At 43.7% G+C, this 23772-nt stretch overlaps 1 protein-coding gene across 3 annotated transcripts in view; it reads right to left on the minus strand.

Annotated features, from left to right (window-relative positions):
- Nucleotides 1–20049, minus strand: part of LPP (LIM domain containing preferred translocation partner in lipoma) — a 669364-nt gene extending 649315 nt beyond the window's left edge. For 2 of the 3 annotated variants that reach the window (XM_070406593.1, XM_070406588.1), the window contains exon 1: nucleotides 19906–20049. The gene's annotated coding sequence lies outside the window, so the exon portion shown is untranslated. Of the gene's footprint in view, nucleotides 1–19731; nucleotides 19796–19905 lie in introns of those variants that run through there. The other variant, XM_070406590.1, reaches the window with a different exon arrangement.
- Between the last annotated feature and the right edge of the window lie 3723 nt (nucleotides 20050–23772).

Below are 23772 nucleotides of genomic sequence, written 5' to 3' on the forward strand. Positions count from 1 at the left end.
TGTGTCCAGAAAGAGAACCAAGATCTCCCCATTCCTTGCCTGTGCTCTTTTCTGCACAGAAATGGATAACAAGGTGGATACTGAAAGAACACAGCCTGGGGTCATAATTCCTATGGTATGGTAGACCAGATATATAGATTATCCTCCATTTCACCTAATATGTTCCTCTGCTGATTACTGCTAAAGAGGAGAAAACTAGTAACACTATTTTAAGTAAAGTAAATGACTTTTCAGGAAGACTATAAAAGGGTAGTCTGCCTTACATGAAAAGGTTGATACAGGTGGATAAGAATGATTTATCAGAAAATGTGAAGGCAGGGAAGGAGGAAAGGTGGAGAAAATGGTGTGTTATGGAGTAAATAGAAACTAGACCTGCTAGAATTAAGCCATTCACCAAGGAGCCAAGACCCACTCTGAAAAGAGATTGTGATTGACAAGGCCTGAGGCCTTGCCCCAGACGAGTCAGAATGCCTTACAGAAGTGAGTCCGTCAGCAGATGGGCAGCCACTCAGTTGGAACAAGGCCTAAAGCAGAGTTCTGCACCAAAAAGCCTGCCACCTCTTACCTATCCAGATTTAGGCTAAAATGAAAATTGGTCTAAGTTGTATCCATGTGTTATGGTATCTCAACCCAATCAGTCATGTCAAAAGTTCACGGTTGTTTTATTCCCAGTGACTCTTTGGCAATCCTCCAGGCCTCTCTCATACAAACTCTCTCACATATAGACCCAGCTCTCTTCCTTGAGGAAAGCCGGCTCTGATTCCACACACTCAACCCCAGGCAGAAGTTTCTATGTCTGAAATCACTCATTTCATCTGTATACCTCTCATACCAATTAGAACTTCCAACCCTGAAACAGTCACTAAGGTGCATGCCTGAGTACCCCTCCGAGGCTGAGATGCTGGTAGACTGGACCCATGGTTCACAGAAGCTTCTCCTAAAGTACATGGGAACATTAAGCCCAATAAATGTCCTGGGGAGGAGGGTGTGTCGGGGGTGGGGAGAAGTCTATGATCAAATGACTTTGGGAAATAAACCTCTTAGAAGGTCACAATGTGCATTTGTTTACTGAAGGCTCAGAAAAATCCAATGTTAAAAATACCCATTTAAGTTTTGAAGATGGCAGTATAGGTAAACACCTGTACTCACCCACAACCACATCAAACTTACAACTAAAATCCAGAAAAACCATCATCCAGAACCACTGGAAAGCTGGCTGAATGGAAGTCCTACAACAAAAGAAGTAGAAAAGAAAGCACACTAAGACTGGTAGGAGGTGCGGAGGAGTGGAACGGGCTGGTCCAGCACCCATTTGTGCCCAGAGACCCCCAGCCCAGAGTCCCAGAACTGGGAAAAAGTGCCCCTACGCACAGTAAGAACTATGAGCTGTAAAAACCAGTGTAGATAGGGGCTCGGTAACACAGAAGCTGCTGGAGACCCAGCTGTTCCTCTTAAAAGGCCAGCACCATGAACTGAACTTACAATGCCCTGCTTCCTCTGAGCTCCAGCACCAGAGCGAAGCTTTGGGGGACACAGACACATATGGGGAAGAACTAGATTGTCTGGCATCAGGGCAGGAACTCAAGGGCAGCTTTCTCCCAGACGGAGGTGCTTGCAGGGATCATTGTTCCTATGCTGGGACCTCCCAGTCTCAGGGCTGACTGACAGCCATTTCTGTTTGCTCCGCCCTGGTGATTCCCTAAGAGCCTGCCTTATCCAGTTTATAACCCCACCCAAGCTGTGTGCAGCAGCTTTTGCAAACAAACTCCAGCTGGGTCAGGGAGCCCCAAACCTATCAACAAAAGGCCCAAGATCCGGCACCTGCACCAACCTGCCTTGCTTCACATCTGGGCCTCATCTGGGCACTTCCAAACCTGATAAAAAGAGGAGGAATCTGGCACCTGCACCAGCCTGCCTTGCTTCACAGCTGGGCCTCATCTGGGCACTTCCAAACCTGATACAAAGAGGAGGAATCTGCAGATCCCTCTGTAGCTCTTGCTGGGTGGCCCCAGGCAGTGGCTGACTTTGCACCTCCCTGGAGACCCAAGAGCCAGTGTATCCAGTGGTCAACGTCAGACACAAACAGATAACAACTCTACACATCTATAAGTAACACTCAAAGGGCAGATTCAGTGAGCACCAAAGCCACACTGAAGCAAGTCCTGCTCCATAGGGGTGTCTCCTGCACAGCAGCTCTCCCACAGTAGTCACAGCTGGTCCTCACAGCCAATTGGCCTGGAGGTCAATTCCTCCCAGTGACACCAACAGCAATCAACTCGCAACTACAACAAGATTGTGCTCACAGCCCACAAAAGGGTGCACCTAGAGCTATCAGCTCAGGTGACTGGGGAGGCTGAGCCACTGGGCCCTATAGAACACCTACTACACTCTACCAACCTTCACTCTACCAACTCAAGGAGACATAGCAGCTCTACCCAATACATAGAAACAAACACAGGGAAGCAGCCAAAATGTGGAAACAAAGAAACATGTCACAAAGTTTAAAAATGGAAGAAAGCAAACTACTGCATATAGAGTTCAAAACCATGGTTATAAGGTTACTCAAGAATCTTCTAGAAACCTCAAAAAAAAATGGAAAAGGACCAGTCAGAAATTAAGCATACACTGACTGAAATAAAGAATAATATACAGGGATTGAATGGTAGAGTAGACAATTCTGAGAATCAAATCAACAATTTGAATATGAGGAAGCAAAAAACACCCCACCAGAAAAAACAAAAAGAAAAGAGAATCCAAAACTATGAAGATAGTGTAAGGAGCCTCTAGGGCAACTTAAAGTGTACCAACATTCACATTATGTGTGTGTGTGGGGGGGGGGGGGGGGGGGGGAAGGGGCGGGCAGAAGAAGAGGGAGAACAAGATATTGAAAACCTATTTGAAGAAATGGTGACAGAAAACTTCTCCTACCTGGTGAAAGAAATAGAGTTATAAGTCCAGGAAGCACAGAGAGCACCAAACAAGAGGAACCCAACAGGAACCACACCAAAACACATCATAATTAAAATACCAAGGGCTAAAGACAAATAGAGAATCTTAAAAAACAGCAAGAGAAAAGCAGTTAGTTACCTACAAGGGAATACCCGTCAGCTGATTTCTCAACAAAAACTATGCAGGCCAGAAGAGAATGGCAAGAAATATTCAAAGTGATGAATAGCAAGGACCTACAGCCAAGATTACTCTACCCAGCAAAGCTATCATTTAAAATTGAAGGTCAGATAAAGAGCTTCACAGACAAGAAAAAGCTAAAGGAGTTCATCACCACCAAATCAGTATTATATGAAATGTTGATGGATATTCTTTAATAAGAGGAAGGAGAAGAAAAAAGATTTTAAAAAATGGCAACATACTATTAACAATTGAATCTAAAAATCAAAATAAACAAATAAATCTAATGAACAGAATAAACTGGTGAATAAAATAGAATCAGAGGCATAGAAATGGAAAAGACTGATGATTCTCAGAGGGAAGAGGAGTGGGGGGTGTGCAGGAAGAGATTAAACAAAGTTCTTATATGCATATATGCATTACCAATAGACAGAGACAGTAAGGTGACAAAGGCCTGGGGTGGGGCAGGAACCAGGTGGAGGGGGACAATGAGTGGAAAAAAGAGGGACATCTGTAATAATCTCAACAATAAAGATTTTTTTAAAAGCCCATTTAATTTTGTTTAACTTGAACTTTTCCAAACTCACTTGGCTATAGGACCTTTTGCCATAGGACATTTCTAACATTTTGGAAAACACTATCTTAAGAATCACAGCATTTAAGGAACTTTAGTGCTCCTACAGCTGTACCTTATCCAATATTGCTACTACCGTACCTCTCATACTTGTCTTCCATAAGAGCAAGGATCTTTGTCCAAATCATGATGGTATCCCTGGCACTCAGCAAAATACCTTACAAACTTTAGTCCAATAAATGTGTTAGGTGAATGAATTAATTCAATCTTTTCATATCTTAAGATGAAAGAATAATGATAAATGTGTCAGCATGACCTCCTCTATATATTCTTAAGTGTTTAAAAGAATGTCTTACACAAAAAAATGTGCTCAATAATTCTTGAAGAATGGAATGCAATGCAATGGAACAGAAATTTCTCAGTTATGCCCAAAGCCAGAAGCTCCCATAACACTATGAACTCCTGCCTCTTCAACTCCTTCACCCAAGTTGAGTGTCAACCAGAAGAAAATGAAGATGACAAATCAGAAGAGTAAAGCCAAGAGAAAACCTAAGGCCCTTTGGGGTGGTGCTTGCAAACTGATAGCAATAAACAAGACCTGTCTGCATCGTATTTAGACTTAATAAGATAGTTTGCTGACTGTTAATTAAATACTCAGTGGTTGTTACCAACTGTGGTGATTAACTTAATTTTGAATTAAATAAGCAATAAATGCTTAACTGAAGTTCTATTAAATTTTACCCAGCATGTAAGAAATATGAGGCTCCTAATTGACTTTAAACTAGTTATGGCAAGTTAGTTGAATTTTTATTACCTGAGGATAACTGCCGTATTAAATCTAAATTGACTATTTTATTTGATAAGAGAAATGTGTCTTCTGTTCTTCCCATTTACCAAAAACGTGTCCAAGAAGGTTCACAGTTGGATCAGAATTGTTTTGTTTTCTAGTCCTGTTTTAAAAATAAGTTTATTCATTTAAGAATGAATAAATGTAAGAGGCAAAGAGGTCTAGGAAGGAGTTCTCTATGAGACTAAAAACCAGATAATTGCCCTGGGTGGTTTGGCTCAGTGATAGAGCATTGGCCTATAGACTGAAGGGTCCCAGGTTTGATTTGGTCAAAGGCACATGCCTGGGTTGCATGCGTGATCCCCAGTTGGGGGCGTGTAGGAGACATCCTATCAATGATTCTCTCTCATCATCATTGATGCTTCTATCTCTCTCTCCCTCTCCCTTCCTCTCTGAAATCAATAAAAAATATGGTTTTTTTTTAAAAAGGTAGTCATATTTTCTAAATCAGGACTATGCTTTCTCAATATAGATATGGGTTGGAGATGTTGTTTAGACATCACTGTTCAGAACTTCCCAGGATGTTTCCCATGGTTTAAAAGGCTACTAATACTAAACATTTTAAATCATAGTTACTGTCTAAATAAATGGTTGGTTCTGCTACAAAACAAGCTGTATGACCCTAGTCCGTGGTCGGCAAACTGCGGCTCGCGAGCCACATGTGGCTCTTTGGCCACTTGAGTGTGGCTCTTCCACAAAATACCGACTTCTGCATATGGGCCATGAAGTTTCAATCACACTGTACATGCGCGCCCGCACGTGGTATTTTGTGGAAGAGCCACACTCAAGGGGCCAAAGAGCCGCATATGGCTCGTGAGCTGCAGTTTGCCGACCACTGCCCTAGGTAATTAACCTCATTCTTCCAGGTCTCAGCTACCACCCATGTTAAATGAGGAGGTTGAACTGGAGATCCCTGACTTTATTCATTTTTTCTTTGTAGTATGTATGACCCCTGGAATATTAGCTGGCACACATAATCAGTGCTCAATAAACAATGACCAAACAAATGAGTTAATACATAAATAAAGTTTAGGCAACTCAGAACACTAAGCATGTTTAGTCCTTTCATAACAAGCTTCCCCAGGCCAGACCATTTTTAAATACTGCCACTTGACAATTCACACAAGGGGAAACAAACCTAAACCATTTCTTGGGAATTACTTTTAGTAATTAAAGAATGTAAATTTAAACTATAATGAAATAGAATTGCTTACATATTAATTTAACAAAGACAACTACAAGTCATAAAGTTAAGTCCTGGGGAAGTCACAGAGGAAAAAGTAGACTCACTCATTGCGAATGACTGCAAATCAGAAGTCTTTCTGGAGTATGTATGGCAACTGGTATGAAAAGTAATAGAAATATCTGATATCTTTGAGCCTACAATTCTCCTTTGAAAGAACTTACAACTTACTTAACCTACCAATAAACATTGACTTAAGGTCTACTATTTGTCATACTCTATGGCAAAATACAAGGACAAGGATGTGATTGTATTATCTGGTGGGTTGACAAAGAGCAAAGAGGACAGAGATAACATTTTTTAGCAGAACCACACGGAAGGCACTATGATCCCCTTTTACACATGATGAATTGGAGATTCCAAGAGGTTAAGTAATCATATACAAATGCAAAGTTATTACACATGTTTAACTGTAAAGCACTAACAAGTGGCAGAGCCATGATTTGAACCTAAACCTGTCTGACCCGCCAAACCATATGCATTTTCTACTACATCCTGAGGAAATTAATATACATATTCAGATAACCACATAATACAAAGGATAAAGTGATAGCCACTGTTTGGAAAAGTGAAAGTGCCAAAGAAATAATTGTCTTTAGAAAATAATTAAGAAGGAAGAAAAAGGTATTTGTCCCCTCATATTTATCATTGCATTTTTTTAACATGTTGAAATCCTATTTAATTATTTTAAAAAATAAAAACTATCCTAGAATGCACATGGGTAAAGTTTAAAGCAGGATTTATCAATTTCAAAAAGTATTTAGTTATGTAAAAAATAAATATAAAATCCTAACAGCTTTTTTGAAGTAATATCAAGTAGAAGGAAACATCATACACAGAAAAGCAGACATGCACTTTTGGGGATGAATTCAAGTAAGGGGTATTCAAGTAAAAGAGTGTTTCTTTGTTTGCTTGTTCATTTGCTTAATGAAGTTGAGTAAATATATTCTAAGTAAGTCCTTTCCTGTAGTGTTTTGATAAGAGACTGATTAATGTTCAGAGGAGTTCATTTAGGATTTCTCATTACTAAAGATATTCTTAAAACTAAAGATGTCATTTATTACTTCACTTATAGTATTCATTCATATGTTTACTCAACATATGAATTTAGCATTTATTAAATATGTAAGAACATATCAGGATCCACAGTGAATTTTAAGGATATGAATCTGAACAAAAGTGAGGTCCCGTCTTGGGGATCTTTCCAGGCTCATAAAAGAGGAATATGAAATTGTGCTAATAGAAAACTCAAGTTGAAGTCCTGGGCAAGTCACTTAATCTTTCTCAGTCTCACATTCCTGATCAGTAAAACTTGGACAATATTAATCAGTACTCACAGGACTATTGTGAGGATTTACCTGTATGTGTAGGAAAACACGTGATCAATTGTAAAGCACTATAAAAATGGCAACTGGCAGAAAGTGCCATGACTATATTGTTGAATTCCATGTTGAGCAGGTCCATGCAGGCTGACCTAGACCACATGATCTAGGTCACCAAAATAGTGGCTTCACACAATTCCACATGAACTTTAGTTCACCATTCTTAGTACCTAATCATCCATTTTTAACACTCTCTGCCTTTTGCCCAATTTTGCTATGGACTTTGCATGTGTCACTGCTCAGAATCTGGGGTCACTCTTGTTTAAATGAGAATAGGTGACCTCTAATCTACCTCTGAAATGCCCCCCATATCCATTTCCTCATCCCTAATTTAGCTTCGCTTTATCTCTTGGCTGAGCTACAGTACATCTCACCATCTCCCATACCCTCCCCTCAATCCATCCAGCATACTATAACCAGTTATTTTCCTAAAGCATAGATCCAATCACCCCACTTCCCTACTTGATGCTTCTTTCATAGTTCAGGCTCAACTCCTCAATGCAGCAATCAAAGGCCTTTATCAGTCTAAGTCCCACCCACAACTCCAAGGCCTCAATACTAGGCAGTCATCCCCATGGACTCCAACTTTCCAAACCACCATGCACTTTCTCTCCTCTGTGTCTCTGTCCATGGTATTTCCTACCTTATCTTCTTCTGACCCACCAAATTCCCACTCTTCCTTCAAGATTCAATGACAGTCATTTCATTTGTGAAGTTTCTCCCAGATTCCTAGTTAGTCACCGTTCAATTAGAGTCAACAGATATTTGCACATATACCTTTTTTATTTTTATTTCTATGAGTTTATTTGAGCCAAACTGTCATTTCCAGAATGCGAAATGTCAACGAATTGAGAAAATGCTCCAGAGGATGGCAGTTTTATGTATTTTATACATTAGAATCAAAGGAAGAGACATAAGGAGAGATTACATGAAATTCATTGGTGGTAGATTAGGGAGGCAGGATAAAGCAAAGCAGGGAAATCTCTGAGATTGGATAAAGATTAAAATGGAGAGCCCAGCCAGCATGGCTCAGTGGTTGAGCATTGACCTATGGACCAGGAGCTCACAGTTCGATTCCTGGTCAGACATATGCCCAGGTTGCAGGCTCGATCCCACCTGTGGGGTATGCAGGAGGCAGTGAATCAATGATTCTCTCATCATTGATGTTTCTATTTCTCTCTCCTTCTCCCTTCTTCTCTAAAATCAATAAAAATATAAAAATAAATAAAATAAAATAAGATAAAATGGAGAGACACATACTTCTTTTTCATTGGTGGGTATAGGATAGCACGTACTTTTACAAACTATATTGATTTAAAAGATCACCTGAAGGTAGGAATCGCATGCCCCAAACCCAGACTAGATTTCCACTCAATCATTCACAAGTACCCATGGTACATGGTGTTGTATAAATAAGCACAGGATTCTGTCAAATAGATGGACAAATGTATCTTTAGGGTTCTGTTCAGCTGCCATTACTGGAACCCTATTCTCCAAGTAAAGCTGCTAGGCTGTGGCCAAGAAGACAGATTTCCAGGTTGGAAATGAGCAGACTACTAGAAAACTGACCTAACTTTCACCTCGTTCTAAGAAAAGGTGCTGCTTACCCTCCCGGTCACTGCAGAATTTGCCTTTCCCATGAGTCAAGGCACACCCCACCCTCTGGGTGGCAACTCCCTACTGCAGTTCCTAAAAATGATTATTATTCATACCAAACAAAACAGAAGTTCCAGGTGCCTTTGTTTTGTTTGTTTTTTTTCTTCCTGGGAACTAAACAAGTACCATATTCAGTGGAAATTCAGGAAGAGTGAGATTATTCTGTGACCTCTTGGCACAGAATTTGATACCACATTGGGGTATTACAGTTAGAGATCTTTATCAACATAGGCCACTGATGGAAAACAATAAATTCAAAAATCCAGCTAATATACACACATGGACAGAAACTCAATCTTATTTCTTTTTTTTTAAATATATTTTATTGATTTTTTACAGAGAGGAAGGGAGAAGGATAGAGAGTTAGAAACATCGATGAGAGAGGAACATCAATCAGCTGCCTCCTGCACACCCACCACCGGGGATGTGCCCACAACCAAGGTACATGCCCTTGACCGGAATCGAACCCGGGACCCTTCAGTCCGTAGGCCAACGCTCTATCCACTGAGCCAAACAGGTCAGGGCTCAATCTTATTTCTTAACTCTTAATAGCCAGAACAATTTTAGCTGCCCCAGTGCATCTTGGACTAAACCTTCCTGTCCTTCAGTGTCCAACCCATGGCCCAGCACTTCCAACAAGCTTCTGCACATGTTCCAGTGGACTTACCCACTCCAGAAATCCTTCATTTATACTACTCTGGTGGCACTTTCTTATATTTTAAACATTATTAGCATGTTTTATCAAATCTAATAAACGCTAAGTGCCTACAGCCTAGACATCCATTTCAAACATCCTCAAAGTTTACCTTTATGAATGTAGTTCATTGAACAAACATTTCTTGAGCGCCTAACATCTCCTCTAACAAAAACAGTATATGTGTGCTGGGTCCTTATCTTAGGCCTGGCCTTAAGTATATTACTTACACTACCTTACTCAATATTCACCTACAAGTAAGGTGACCATATAATTTATCCTCCAAATCATAACAACTCTGAGGATAAAAGGGGACAGACACTATCAATACTATACCAGGACACAGGCAGAAACCAGGGCTGTCCTGGGAAAACCAGAAAGAACAGTTCCTCTACTTCTTAAGCACATAGTGTTGCTACAGCCATTTTTATGGATAAGGAAAGGAAGGCTAATATTGAGGAGAGGAATCCCTTAACATGCAAATGTGGCTTCCTAAATATGCCAACAAACTCACAGTATGTTCGCTCAGCCATGTTCTCCTAATAGGGAAGGTCCTCTATGTCCCAGAGCCTCTGCTACGTGGGGGCTGAGCTGCTGGTTCATGACCTGAGTAACTAAGGAATGCTGACAATGACTATGGTAGACAAGGTGCCCATACTGGAGTGAAAGGAGGCCAAACCACAGTTCTTAAAGGTCAGTAAAATAGCCCTGTCCTGTCCAGACCCTTTGCTTAGGTGCCCAATGAAAGCTTCCCACACACATTTCTGAAGAAGACCTGACACCACTCCTCAGAACCAGTGTCCCATTTGAACTACAAGGGGATTTGATGTGAGGCCATGACACAAGCAATTGCTGTAGTAGAAGCAAACCCCGCAGACTGGAAAACACAACACAAACAAAATCCAAGAGAGTGGGATGGTGCCAGTGGGAGAAGGGACACAGCACAGCCACTCACTGGTGATGGACGATCTCTGCACAGACAAGAATGCCTATGAACGCCTGTGCACACACCTCATATTCTCAACAGTAGTGCCATCATTAATGAGAGGTCTTACTAAGAATTAGTAAGTCAGTAAACCAAATCTTGCCTGTGACCAGCCCAGGGAGCACAGCTAGGATACGAACTTGGACCTGTCTGGGTCTAGATCCCAGGATATCCACCAGAAGGGTAAGGTGCCATCACTGTGTGATAGGCACCATGCCAGGCACCAGGAATTGCCACATTATGCACTGCATTACCTTTTAAAAAGCCCCTTGATGCATATGTCTCTGGTTCTCACAAATACACTGTGATGTACCATATGACCTCTGTGTGAAGGGAACTGAAACTCAGGATTATTCTGGAATTTGCTTAAGATCACAGGACTACTGGGTGGCTCAAACACAGGTCTTTGTTTTTCCTATACCAAAAACCATTGGTGATGATATTGGTAGAGAAAACAGCATAAGCAAATGATAGCATGGTAAAGCCCAGACCCTCAGGATTCTGGAGTCTCCAAAACAATTCTCCGTTTTCTTCCAAAGTCACAGACACAGGCAGCTAACGTTACTAATTAGCACATAAAAACCAGGGCTGTCCGGGGAAAACCAGAAAGAACAGTCCCTCTATCTCTTAAGCATGTACTGTGCTACAGTCATTTTTATAGACAAGAAAAAGGAGGTTAGCCCTGACTGGTTTGGCTCAGTGGATAGAGCGTCAGCCTATGGACTCAAGGGTCCCAGGTTCGATTCCGGTCAAGGGCATTGTACATACCCAGTAGGGAGTATGCAGGAGGCAGCTGATCGATGTTTCTCTCTAATCGATGTTTCTAACTCTCTATCCATCTCCCTTCCTCTCTGTAAAAAAATCAATAAAATATATTTTTTAAAAAAAGAAAGAAAAGAAAAGGGAGGTTAACATTGAGGAGAGGAATCCCTTAATATCCAAATGTGTTCTCCTAAAAATGCCCACAAGGTAAAATAACAACAATGGTTTTTCCCTGTGTATGGGGCTTGCTGAGGACTTTCACATCCATTTCTCATGCTCACTTATGGAAGAAATGAAGACACAGGACAGGCGCTTTTGAGACACGAGTCTGATTTTCCCTCTGCCACTTCAGGCCAGGCACCTTGTGGGAAGGCTTCTTCTCCCCTGAATGCTTGCCCACACTCAGAGACAAGACTGATCCTGCTGACACATCTCCTGGATTGCAGCTGGGAACTGGATAATAAAAAACGATTGTAAAATGTATTCGCCACATAAAAAGTGCTATGAAGGCTATGAAATACTAATGGGTTCTGTGAGATGGGTTGTGATGGGCAGGTTTAAGAGGGAAGGGAAAAAAACAGGAGGATCGGGTCCTATACTGTCAAGTAAAAAATACTTAGAAGTAAAAGGAGAAAAAGGAAAGTGCCAGGGGTGGGGAAGCAAGGAGCCTGGGAGTTATCAAGGAATCAGAAGCTTGGTTCTTGCAAGCAAGCCACAGGCATAAATGGAAGTAAAAGAAACAGATTCCCAAACCGCACATAAACTCAAACTGAACCATCTTAATCACTTTGTTTTCCAAGTGCAAAAGCACAGGGTTCAAGCCCAGTAACAATGATCTCTTAAGTCAGCGGTTCTCAACGTGTGGGTCGAGACCCCTTTGGGGGTCGAACGACCCTTTCACAGGGGTCACCTAAATACATCCTGCATATCAGATATTTACATTACGATTCATAACAGTAGCAACATTATGGTTATGAAGTAGCAACGAAAATAATTTTAGGGTTGGGGGTCACCACAACATGAGGAACTGTGTTAAAGGGCCGCGGCATTAGGAAGGTTGAGAACCACTGTCTTAAGTTTTATCCCCTCCCAAGTTCTCCTAGGCAAAGCTCCTGGGGTGGGGGTGGGTGGAGAAGGAATGTGTCAGGCCAGGATCAGCAGAAACAGAATCAAAAACACCTTTGAAAGAGAGCTGGCCACAGCCCAATTCCAGCTCAGCTGTCAAAGATGTAACAGAGCAAGTCTGTCCCTTTCCCTGGGGCCTCAGTTTCCTCTCCACTGCAGGTCTCTCTGGCCACCACGACCCAGCCTGCACTTCTAAGGCAGAAACTGGCGGCCAGCTTGCTGGTTCTCCTACTGCCTACAACCTTTGGTCACATAAAACAGTTTTCCCAGCCAAGACTGATAAGCTAGCAAATAATTAGAAGGACAAGAGTAAGAGCTAAGCTGCCTAATATGATTCTAATAGCAAACAGCTTCCAGAATCCCTTTCTGCTCTGCTGAGCTGATACAAGTCCAGTATCTCCTGCCCTGGAACATTTCAGCAGCCTTCTGAGCAGGCCCCTGCCTGGGGTTTTAACCTGCTACCATTTTGTCACCAGACCTCTCTGAAGCTCAGGGGCAGCAAGGCCCTCCTTTGCTGTAACAGTAACAATAGCCCTCCTTAAACCCCTGCCATCATCCTTAGCTATCCGATCGGCCTTTATAATCTAATCCTCGGGGCCATCTTTCACAGTGATCTCCAAGCACACCCTTCTATTCTGCAAGCACCCTTAGGCCTCAGGGTTATGCATGTATATCAAGGCCTCTATGCCTGGAATGCTCTTCCACCCCATTCACCATATGAACTCCTACTCTCTCTTCAAAACCCTTCCAGATGCAGGTCACTCCATTCTTAGTGCTCCCGTTAGCCCTTTCTTCATCACTCTATTTCAATCTCTCAACATATGCTGGAATCAAAACCCTTGAAAACAGACCCTTATCTTTGTAAGCCAGTATTCAGCATTTCTGACTAGCATATGGTGATCACTCAGTACACATGTGTGGAAATAAATACAAGAGGTTGAGCTAGATGAATGGTAGAAGGGGCAGAAAGTCCAGGAATGGCTTCATGGCATGAAGTGGGTTTGGGCTTTGAATTTAATGGATCATAGGTTTACAACAAGCAGAGAGAATGGACAGGCCAGAAACTACAGGGACTAGGCTGGTGATGAAATAATATGAAACTATGGCTTTCCAACATAGTTTGGATAAATAATATGATTATGGGCACTGGAAAACAGCATAGGCAAAGGCATGGATAAGAAAACAGAGGAATGTTCAAAGACAACAGAACCACCTGTCTGTGTGAGAGAAAAGTGAAAGAGCAGTTTCAATTGAAATTTCTCGTAGGATAACTAGTTTAAAGACCCAACACAGAACTCCTAACCTTGACCCTGACAGTGGGACTGCCCAATGCCATCTGTGGCAGGCAGGTATAGCATAGGTCAGTGATGGCGAACCTGTGACATGCGTGTCAGAGGTGACACACGAACTCATTTTTTTGGTTGATTTTTCTTTGTTAAATGGCATTTAAATATATAAAATAAATATCAAAAATATAAGTCTTTATTTTACTATGGTTGCAAATATCAAAAAATTTCTATATGTGACACAGCACCAGAGTTAAGTTAGGGTTTTTCAAAATGCTGACACGTCGAGCTCAAAAGGTTCGCCATCACTGGCATAGCCCTGTGCCCACAAGCCCAAACTTTAGGGTCAATAAAAACAGTTCCTTCCCCCAACATTGCCATTTATGTTTGCAGAGAACATAATCAATCCCTTTCTCCACCTAACAAATATTTCCAGAATGCCTAACATGTGCCAGGCACTCTTCTGGGTACTGGGAACATGACCATTAACAAAGGTATCTTTGGGATCCTCATGAAAATTATTTTAAAATGGAGTGGAGACAAAAAACAAGCAAACATATAAGGTCAAGTGATAATTCATGCTTACACTGTTTCAGTTCATTTATTTCACAAAAATATACTAAACATCTTCAGAGCACCAGAAAGGATAAGGATTCAAAGATGAGAAAATCAAGTAAGTAAACTTTGCTAGATGACATTCTTGGGGTCTCTCCCCAGAAAATACCTGCATCTGTGAATCTTTAAAATGCAAATGACCCACCTGAGGCAGGTAGGCCACAGGGAAGCATTTGAGTCCTGAACCTGCTTTTCTTGGAAGAAGAGGTCAGCATGACATAGGGAGGGCAGGATCCAACAAGAGCTATTTGGCTCAACTCCAGAGGACATCTAGCATTTTCTAAGGAAATATAGGTCATAGGCAATGTCTGAGGTCAAGACACTCCATCAAATCCTTATCACCTAAGTACTATAGTTAATACTATGTACTATAGTTAATAATTCTATGATATATATGAAAGTTAGAGTAAATCCCAAGAGTTCTCATTACAAAGAAAATTTTTCTTTTTCCGCTTTTTATTTATTTTGTATCTATATGAGATGATGAATGCTAACTAAACTTACAGTGGTAATCATTTCACAACATATGTAAGTCAAACCATTATGCTGTACACCTTAAACTTATACTAGTACAGTGATGTATGTCAATTATATCATTAAAATTGAAGGGGGGGTACGGAATCCTTGTCACCACAGAAGAACAGAGAGGAGAAGAAAGGAGAGGAGAGGAGAGGAGAGGAGAAGAGAGGAGAGGAGAGGAGAGGAGAGGAGAGGAGAGGAGAGGAGAGGAGAGGAGAGGAGAGAAGAAGAGAGGGGAGGAGAGGAGAGGGGAGGGGAGGGGAGGGGAGGAGAGGAGAGGAAAGAGGGGAAGAGAGGGGAAGAGACCAGAAGAGAGAAGAAGAGAGAAGAGAGAAGAGAGAAGAGAGAAGAGAGAAGAGAGAAGAGAAAAGAGAGAAGAGAGGGGGTAATATTGGGGAGGGGGGGTGCAGATAATTTTCTAGAGAGGCTCTAACTTCTCCAGTTAGGTTTGGGGAGAGAATACATTCAAAGGGTAGAGGGAAAGGTAGCATCTTAAGAGAGGGAATGGTGGAGGACTAGTGTGGAATTGAGAAGACTGCTCACCCTTGATCATAAACCCTCGATTATGATCCCACCAGCGCTCAATAGATGTATACTGAATTAAATTCCAAGGAAGAACACTGAAAATCAATGTTGATTTGAATGTTTCATTCTGTGGAGACATAAAAGCGTGGTGACGAGTCTACAGATCAGGCAAAGGTTGGAAACTGGGCCATTTCACTTAGTAGTGGTGTAACCTTATTTAACCGGACTCATCATCTCATCTGCGAAATGAAACTAAAATCATAAAACCAACTTTAATAAATCGGCAATAGAATTACGTAAGCACATGTCAAGCACTCAAAAGATTTTCAAAGTTATATTTTTATTACTATTATGATTAAGAAAAAACAATAGGAGGATTAACATTTTCTAGCCTCAATTCTGTGGTTTAAATGCTTCCAAGCATGAATCCCATTGACACTCTAGCTACCCACTCACCCTATTGGTGGAAAGTCAGAAGAGATGAAGGCCTCAAGGATACAGCTGTGTCCTTTCTCATTAGGAAAGCACTGGCCATTTTCTCCACACGTCCAGGTGACCTAGAGACAACCCACAACACACTTCCCTTCCCTCTTCCCTTCCTCTCACCCTCAGGTTCTCTGTCTCACACACACCTTCAAGCCCCAGATTTCCACCTGGATAGGAGCTTCCTCCATACAGCAAACTTTACCTTCCCTTCCTCACCTCAGTTTCTTCCAGCAAGGCACAGCCTTCCAAGCCTTGTTCCAAGAAGAGTCCCCACCCACCAATGCACACACAGAGCTAAGACTCCTAATTACTGCCCAAGGTCAAAGTCTCAGGTTCACTCAACCAATTACTTAAATGTGTTACTATGCTTCCTGCATTACTATCCAAATACCTCTTCCCAGAGATGGTTTCAGAGGTCCTGCCCAGGCTTGTTCTCATGTGAATCTCTAGAGTGCCGGTTAAGGGCCCCTACAGCCTACAAGGTAAAGTTAAATCTACTTAGAAAAAAATAAAAGTCCCCCGCTTTCTCCAATTCCCACAGCCCACTTCATGTTAGCTGTATTCAAAATACAGCCTCAAGAATAAACGTTCCCAATCCACCTCACAGATTGAGGCTTACCTGTCCTTCCTCCACTTGGACAACTCTTCGGACACCACTCCCTCTGTGCTGGCTTCCCTTAAATGGACCCTCCTCAGTGCAGAGCAGCCAAAACATACCCGGAAAACAGCATGCGCATGCGCATGTACACCCGTGGTCTTCAAGAAATCCTGTCCTCCTCATCTTTATACTCCCAGGGCCAGGCAGTTCCTGGTTTGTGGTGGGTAGGCTCCTGAATGTGTGTGCTTCCTGCACTGTTTATCTCCTTTATGTAAAATAGCCGTGTGTTCCATCCTCTGGTTTTACCATGTTACCTGGCACCTTCTATCCCTCTGTCCATTTTCCATTAAATGCAACAAATTTCAGGGCTAAAGGGGCTTCCCAGTACATTCCAGTGAGTTACACCTTCCCAGTGAGTTACACTCTGCCCTTGGCCAAAAACTCATCATCATTCCAGCATTTGAAACCATAGTTCTGAAATCATATCTGATCCGACTATTCCACAGTTCTCCCAATAATCCATGTGAGTTCCACAGCAGGGTAAAGTCACACATTAACACCAAGAGTCAAAGTTCTGGGTTGTCATTTTGAGCACATTTCTAATTAGCTGTGTGACCTTGGACAAGAGTTACCATGGAGATGACAGTGTCACCAGGCCCAGTTCTCAGGGGATTTTTGAGATGCAAATGGAATATCTGATGGGAAAGTGTTTTATATAAAGTGCCAAACACTGTACATTCATACAGGATATGCTTAACAACTTTTATCAAATCTAAACCATTGACTGTAAGATGTACCATCCTCAACTTAGAATGAAAAAATTGCTCAACTATGACACATCTGTGATTATAAGACAGCCCAATTTCAGGGATATTAAAATTTGAAAAAAATGTACCTTAGAACTGATGAAATACAACTTATTTGTCTCTAAAATACAGGCACTTGCTATAAAATCTTCATATTTGCCAATGGCACATAATAGGTTCTCAGTAATATATGTCAAGTAAGTGAGTGAACACCCAATGATAATATTCATAGGCCAAATTATTGCCTCTCTCTAGAAATGGGCAGCAGAAGGCTTCCCAGTGCCAGTACCTCCCCTCTCAATCATGTCCCAACCTGCTCAAAACCCTCAAATGATGACTTCAAGTCATATCCAAACTCCCAAGCCTGGCATTTTTAAGGCCCTTCATAATCAAGCCTCCTTTCCCACCAACCACCGGCTGGAACTCTGCCCCAGAGTGATGACCTCGCCACCAGAATATGTCACTCCAAGGGTCCTAATCAGTCCCAGCCATAGTAACAAGCTCAGCAGCTCAGCTGCTCAGCTTCTCCTCCCTCTACCCATCCCCAAAGCCAACTCTAGGCTGGCCAACTGCTTACAGTGAGCATGACCCTGCGGGACTGCCTAACCCAGCGGTTCTCAACCTGTGGGTCGAGACCCCTTTGGTGGTCGAACGACCCTTTCACAGGGGTTGCCTAAGACCATCCTGCATATCAGATATTTACATTACGATTCATAACAGTAGCAACATTACAGTTATGAAGTAGCAACGAAAATAATTTTATGGTTGGGTCACAACATGAGGAACTGTATTTAAAGGGCCAGAAGGTTGAGAACCACTGGTAACCCAAAGGTTCCAGGCCTACACCCTACCATTCAAGCAGCTAACCCCAACTGCTTCTCTTTCACCTAGAGTGTACATTCCAGACTGTAAAGGCCTGGGCATTAGTGTTGAGGGGCAGTCCTACAAAGATTCAACGCAAGACACACTTCCTTTTAACAGTCCCCAGTGCTAGCAGGAACCCTGGAAGGAGAAATGCTGGTCATGGAGTAGAGTAAACCCTATTGGAGATTTTGCCCCCCCCCTCCCCCATCATCCACCATTATTCATTGTAGCACCCACCTTCTCTGGCCCTTCATTTTTATTTCCCCATCTGTAAGAGTGAGGGAGGGTGAGGATTGGGAAGGGGGAAAGGGAGTTAGTAGCGTCCCTTCACTCCACTTAAAGGCTTTCTTAAAATGCACAAGTGCTGAGAGAGGTAAGCCATTAAGTCAGTGACACCTTAGTAAGAACAAGTTTTACTGGAAGGCAAGCAATTTAGAAAAGGGGGAGGGGGTAGAAGGAGAAAGAGGATTGGAGATAAAGTTAAGTGAGTCTGGTATTAGAAAAGTAACTCAGAGATGACCCTAAATTTTTGCATTTTGTGTTGAGGGCTGGGAGGCAGTGGATCCCTGGGGAGGGAAGCCTGGGAGATATCTTTCTGGTCTCCATAGCACACCAAAGTCCCAAAGACATTACTTTGTCAGAGTACCTGGGCACAAGTCTACCCATCTCGAGTACTCTCCCTCGAACCCCATGCCCTCAACACAGTAACATTTACAGTTTCACCTCTACTCTCCACATTTTATTTAGTATTCTCTGGTCTACAGCCCACCCCCACCCGCCCCCAACATCCCACCAGCCCCAGCCCCACCCCCCACCCCACCCCCACTTCTGGGCAAATGCCCTCCCTCCATGTCACTGGCTAGCTTCAGAAAACTCCCATCCTTCTAAAAGCCCTGATCAAAGGGCCATCACTGTCCGCTCTCCAGGGACCAGGAAATCAAACTCCTTTTCCTGAGCCCATTAAATGGTTATCCACGCCTTTCCCCCAGCACTCAGCACTTTCTGTCTAGGGTCAGGTTCGGCTCCTCGGTGGTCTGAACGCTCTCTGAGGGCAAGAACTGGGCCTTATCTGCCTCTCCGACCTAAAAACCCGCCAATGCCCCCTGGCACACAGTGGCCCTGGAGAAATGCTGGAGAACGGAAATTAGGAATTGGGAGCCATTTATTTTCATTACAGTCGGCCTTTAGTGACTGACTTCTGGGGAGGCCCTCCTTCTCCCTGGACCTCAGTTGCCCCAACTGTAAAATGGGGGCTTGGATAACTGGATTCCTAGGCCCCTTCCACGGTGACAACTGGGATTCCGCGAAAGCTCTAAGCAGCTGGGTGTGGCCCCGCCCCCTGCGCGCCCAGAAAGGCCCAGGCTGGGGTCACACAGGGAAGGGTTCCGACCCCGCCCAGACCGCGATCTGAGCTTCCCGAAAAACTCGGGGTCTCCCTTCAATGGCGTGTACCCCGTGATTGCACCGCGGCTGGCACTTCCGCACCGCGGGCCCTTCGGCCGGGGCAGGGCGCACACTCCACACCCTGCGCCCGCGCGGCTGCCACCCCAGAGGCGCTCGCGCCCGGGGAGGCTGGGGGTTCCCGAGGCACCGGCGGGCGGAGGGTGGGGGGGAAGGAAGGAGGATTTGCAACAATACCTCTGGGAGGAGGCAGCCGGGGCAGCGGCGGTGGCGGCGGCGGCTGGAGGCGGAGGCTAAGGCGTAGGAGGAGGTGCCCAGGCACTCCCCCTCCCATTGTCCCCAGCCCCGGACAGGCCCGGCCCCGCGCCCCGCAGCGTGTCCCGCGCCCCGGATCGTGCTACCAGCCCTTACCTTGCAGCGCCCGGCTGTCCCCCTGCTCGCTAAAGCTACTTATCCCGGGAAAGCTCGCGCGGGGCCCGGGAGCGAACCCACAGACAAAAAGTGAAACTTCGGCAGGGCTGGAGCGACTGCTGGTTGGTGCCTTTCCCCCTCCTTCCTTCCCACCGTCCCCACCCCCTCCCCTCGGTCTCCCGTGCGGTGCCCTGAGAGCTGGAAGCTGACGTCAGGGGCCTGAATTCCTGACTTTGCCTGCACGCATTTGTCCATGTAAGGTATGGGAAGGCGGGTGCCCGGGAGCCGCGCGGCGCTGCCTGCTGGGGGAGGGGGAGCCCGCGGCGGGCAGGGGCTGTGCCAAAAGGTGGGCGCACAGCGGACATTTTATTTCCTGGAAATGAGAGGAGGGGACCTAGGGATGCAGGGAGCTCGCAGAGGAGGAAGAGAAAGGAGATGTGGAGGCTTTGCCTGCACTGGAGGAAGAGGAAGAAGATGTAGAAGGAGGAAGCGGCCGAGTCGAGGGGCTGTTTGAGAAATGGGAGAACCTGCATCTGCCCTTAAAGGCGCCAACTTAGGGCGCTGAGTCTGAGCAGCAGAGATCCTGCTCAGATTCCTTCCGAGATCAGGGTCCTGAGCCTCTCCCTGGATTCCCAACAGGACTCCTAACGTACAGGAGGTCGGAGCTGGCTAAGACCAACATCCAATCCGTCCACTTCCCACGTGAGAAAACTGACGCTCTCCGAAGAGAAATGACTTGTACAGAGTCACACACGCCACCGACCCAGGCGCGGGACCTGGATGTTCAAACTCACAATCCCAGTTCCCTCCTCCAGTCAGAGCCCTGACTCCCTCCTTCCCACAGAGAGAGAACCAGGTTAGATGTCAGCGGGCCACGCAGACCACCCAGTGAAGAGAATTCCAACTTCCTTTGGCCCGGAATCAGTTCCTGGAAGGTCTGATTGACAACCCTGAAGGACAATGACGTTGCTTCCAGGCCACTTCCTCTGTCCTAGACTCAAATAAACCAACCCCTGGAGTTTAGCGTTTATTTTACAGCCTGGTCCTGAAGCCCGGAAACTTTTTTCTGTGCTTATATCTCCAAAAAGAAATCAGCGAACTGGGTGAACTGATTTGAATAAAAGCAAGCCTGTTCTTGGAAAGTTAGAGTTGAATTTTCCCCTCTGACATTTGTGAATGTGTGCACTCATGGAAACCACCATTTACTATGCCAAGGAGTTATAATGTGCAGCAGCCATTGCCTGGGAGGTGGTCCAAGGCCGGGGACTTTGTTTCCTTGTATTTCTATCCTATTGATATCTACAATAATAATCCCTCACTTTGGCACATCATTAAAGCAGTTTATCAAAGCTTCATGTTAGATAGGACAAAGCAGAGTCCCCCTTTTACATTTGAGTGAAAAGGTAAAGTGACTTGCCCAACACAAGCACCTAAACTCACCTCTACCCATCCAAGTCACCTGACTAATCCCAGGATATTTCCACAGAACAGGAAGCCCTGACCTCCAGCAGGACTTAATTCCCATTCATGAATGTTGAGAGTACACTGAGTTGCCTATACATGAAACTTCCAAAACTTGGTTCTAATGGGATTTGGTGGAATTTTTTGACCAAGAATTAAAGAAATAAATGTAGAAACTTATATTATTGCACTTAATGTTTATTTAACGCCTTCCTTATGCAAGCTCTTTGAATTCCTGGGTTCAAATTGCTTAATCTCTCTTCCTCTCAAATTCTCACCTACACGTACAAAAATAGGAAGATAGTAGCAGAGAGATAAGGTCAAGAGTATCTAGTCCATGCAATAATGAAATAGTTTTCTTTTTGCAACTAACATAGTTTGAAATTAAAAAAATAAAAATGAACTCTTAAAGGAGATTTTGTTAAATCTCCTAAAAAGATCATAACTTATTCCAACACAATTCTACCTTCAACATTTCAGCAAACCCATATTCTAAGGGGTAGTGTTTAGTATGAAAAACACCTGGTATCACACAAAGTAAGAATGGATTTACCCAAAGCTCATTGGATAAAACAGGACTTGACCAGCATTTCTTTTTATTTCCCCCATTAACCCACTTATAAAGAATAATAGGGTTCTAATGAGGATTAATAAGATTTAATAAGGTATAATTAGAGTCATTCATTTCCTCCATCATACACATTATAAGAGTGCTGTGTTGGATCCAGAAATGCTACTAATTATGTTGAAACTGTTATATGGCTGTGTTGGGGAAGATCACTATGTTTCTCCTCCTGAAATATTTATGAATTACCCAGGTGGGCATGGTGTTAGCATAAGAATTATATAAAGTTAATCACAAAAGATGATTTCAACTCATGAAGCACTCACCAGGAGGATAAGAGGTAAAGTCATAAATTGGATGCTTGGCAAACTACATGCAGGGTTGTCATCAATGCAAGATCAAATCAAAAGGCTCATTGTCATTTGCTGATCTGGTTTCTTTTGGATTCTCACTTTTCTCAGCATCCCTATTAAAACCTGCTGTGTGCAGGGGCTTGGGAAAGAAGGGAAGGGTGTGTAAACTTGCAGGCTCAATGCTAAAAAAAAATACAGATTTACAAATTGGAAGACTAAAAGAAGCACAGAATTTCAGGTAGGGCAGAGATTATGTATTCTGACGATTACACATGGCAGCCTAAAGGCCTACAGAAGCATTCTGACTGGTCCACTGATAGCACACAAAACTCTGAGGAAGGCCTGGCTGTGGTCCCACCATTCCCTTCCATCCATTATAGCCCCTTACCCAAAGGCCCTTGTGTAGCTCAAGTCAATCTTTTCTTTGTGTCTCTGATATGCCAGGCAATATTCTAAAGATTGTTCATATGCTTTTCATTTAATCCTCACAAAGCCCTTCTGAGGTTGGCATTATCACTTTCTCTATTTTGTCCATGAGGAAAGTAAAGCCCAGAGAGGTTAAGTGGCTTACTCTTACGCCAGAGCTAGTAAATGGGTAAGCTGAGATTCCCCCTGAGCCCAGGCAGCCTGGTGCTTTGCTCACTCACTGCTGAGTGACCATCTGGTCTCAGTTGGAACACTCTGATGTGCAGAACTCATAATCTCCAACAGCTGACCAAGAAGAAAAGATATGAAGGGCTACTGGAGAAAAAAGGACAAGGTTATGGAAGATAAACACCAACATGATGTTGCCTCTCCATGCTTAACACCCATCAGGCCAAACTCTTTAATGTGGTTTGCACAGCCCTTCAGATTGTCTGCCAGTCCTTTACATGTACTCACCCTCCAGCCAAATGAAGTTCTAGTGGTTTCCGAAACACATCTTACCTGTTCATGCTTATCTGCCTTTACACAGGTTCTTCTTTCTCCCAGGAGCCCTCTTCCTTCTCTCTCTACCAGGCAACCCTTACCTAACCTCTTCAGATTCCCCTTAAATAAGGCCTCCGTTGAGAGGCCTTCTAGCCCCTACCGACACCTCCAGTGGACAGATTACCCCTACAGAGTGCTACCATTACTCTGCTTATCTCAATCTATATGACTCTGACTAGTGTCATTGGTTACCTGGTCTTTCTCTGCTACTGGACTGAGAATCTAATTTATCTCTTAGTCCTTAACACAGGGCTTGCCTTGATCATTGCAGGCACTCAATTGTTTCTCCTCCTTCTCCTCCTCCCACACCTCCTCCTCCTCCTCCTCCTCCTCCTCCTTCTCCACCTTTTAAATCTTTATTGTTGAAAGTATTACATTTGTCTTCTCCTTTTTCTGACCTTCTCCTTCTTCCCCTCCTCCTCTTCTTCCTCCTCCTCCTTCTCCTCCTCCTCCTACTTCCCCTCCTCCTTCTCTTAAACCTCCTCCCTCTTCTTCCTGTCAAAGGCTGAGGAAGATGCA

This window comes from Myotis yumanensis, unplaced genomic scaffold (assembly GCF_028538775.1).
Source record: "Myotis yumanensis isolate MYYU_CA2020_CCGP unplaced genomic scaffold, mMyoYum1.0.hap1 SCAF_2, whole genome shotgun sequence".
Taxonomy (NCBI): Eukaryota; Metazoa; Chordata; class Mammalia; order Chiroptera; family Vespertilionidae; genus Myotis; species Myotis yumanensis.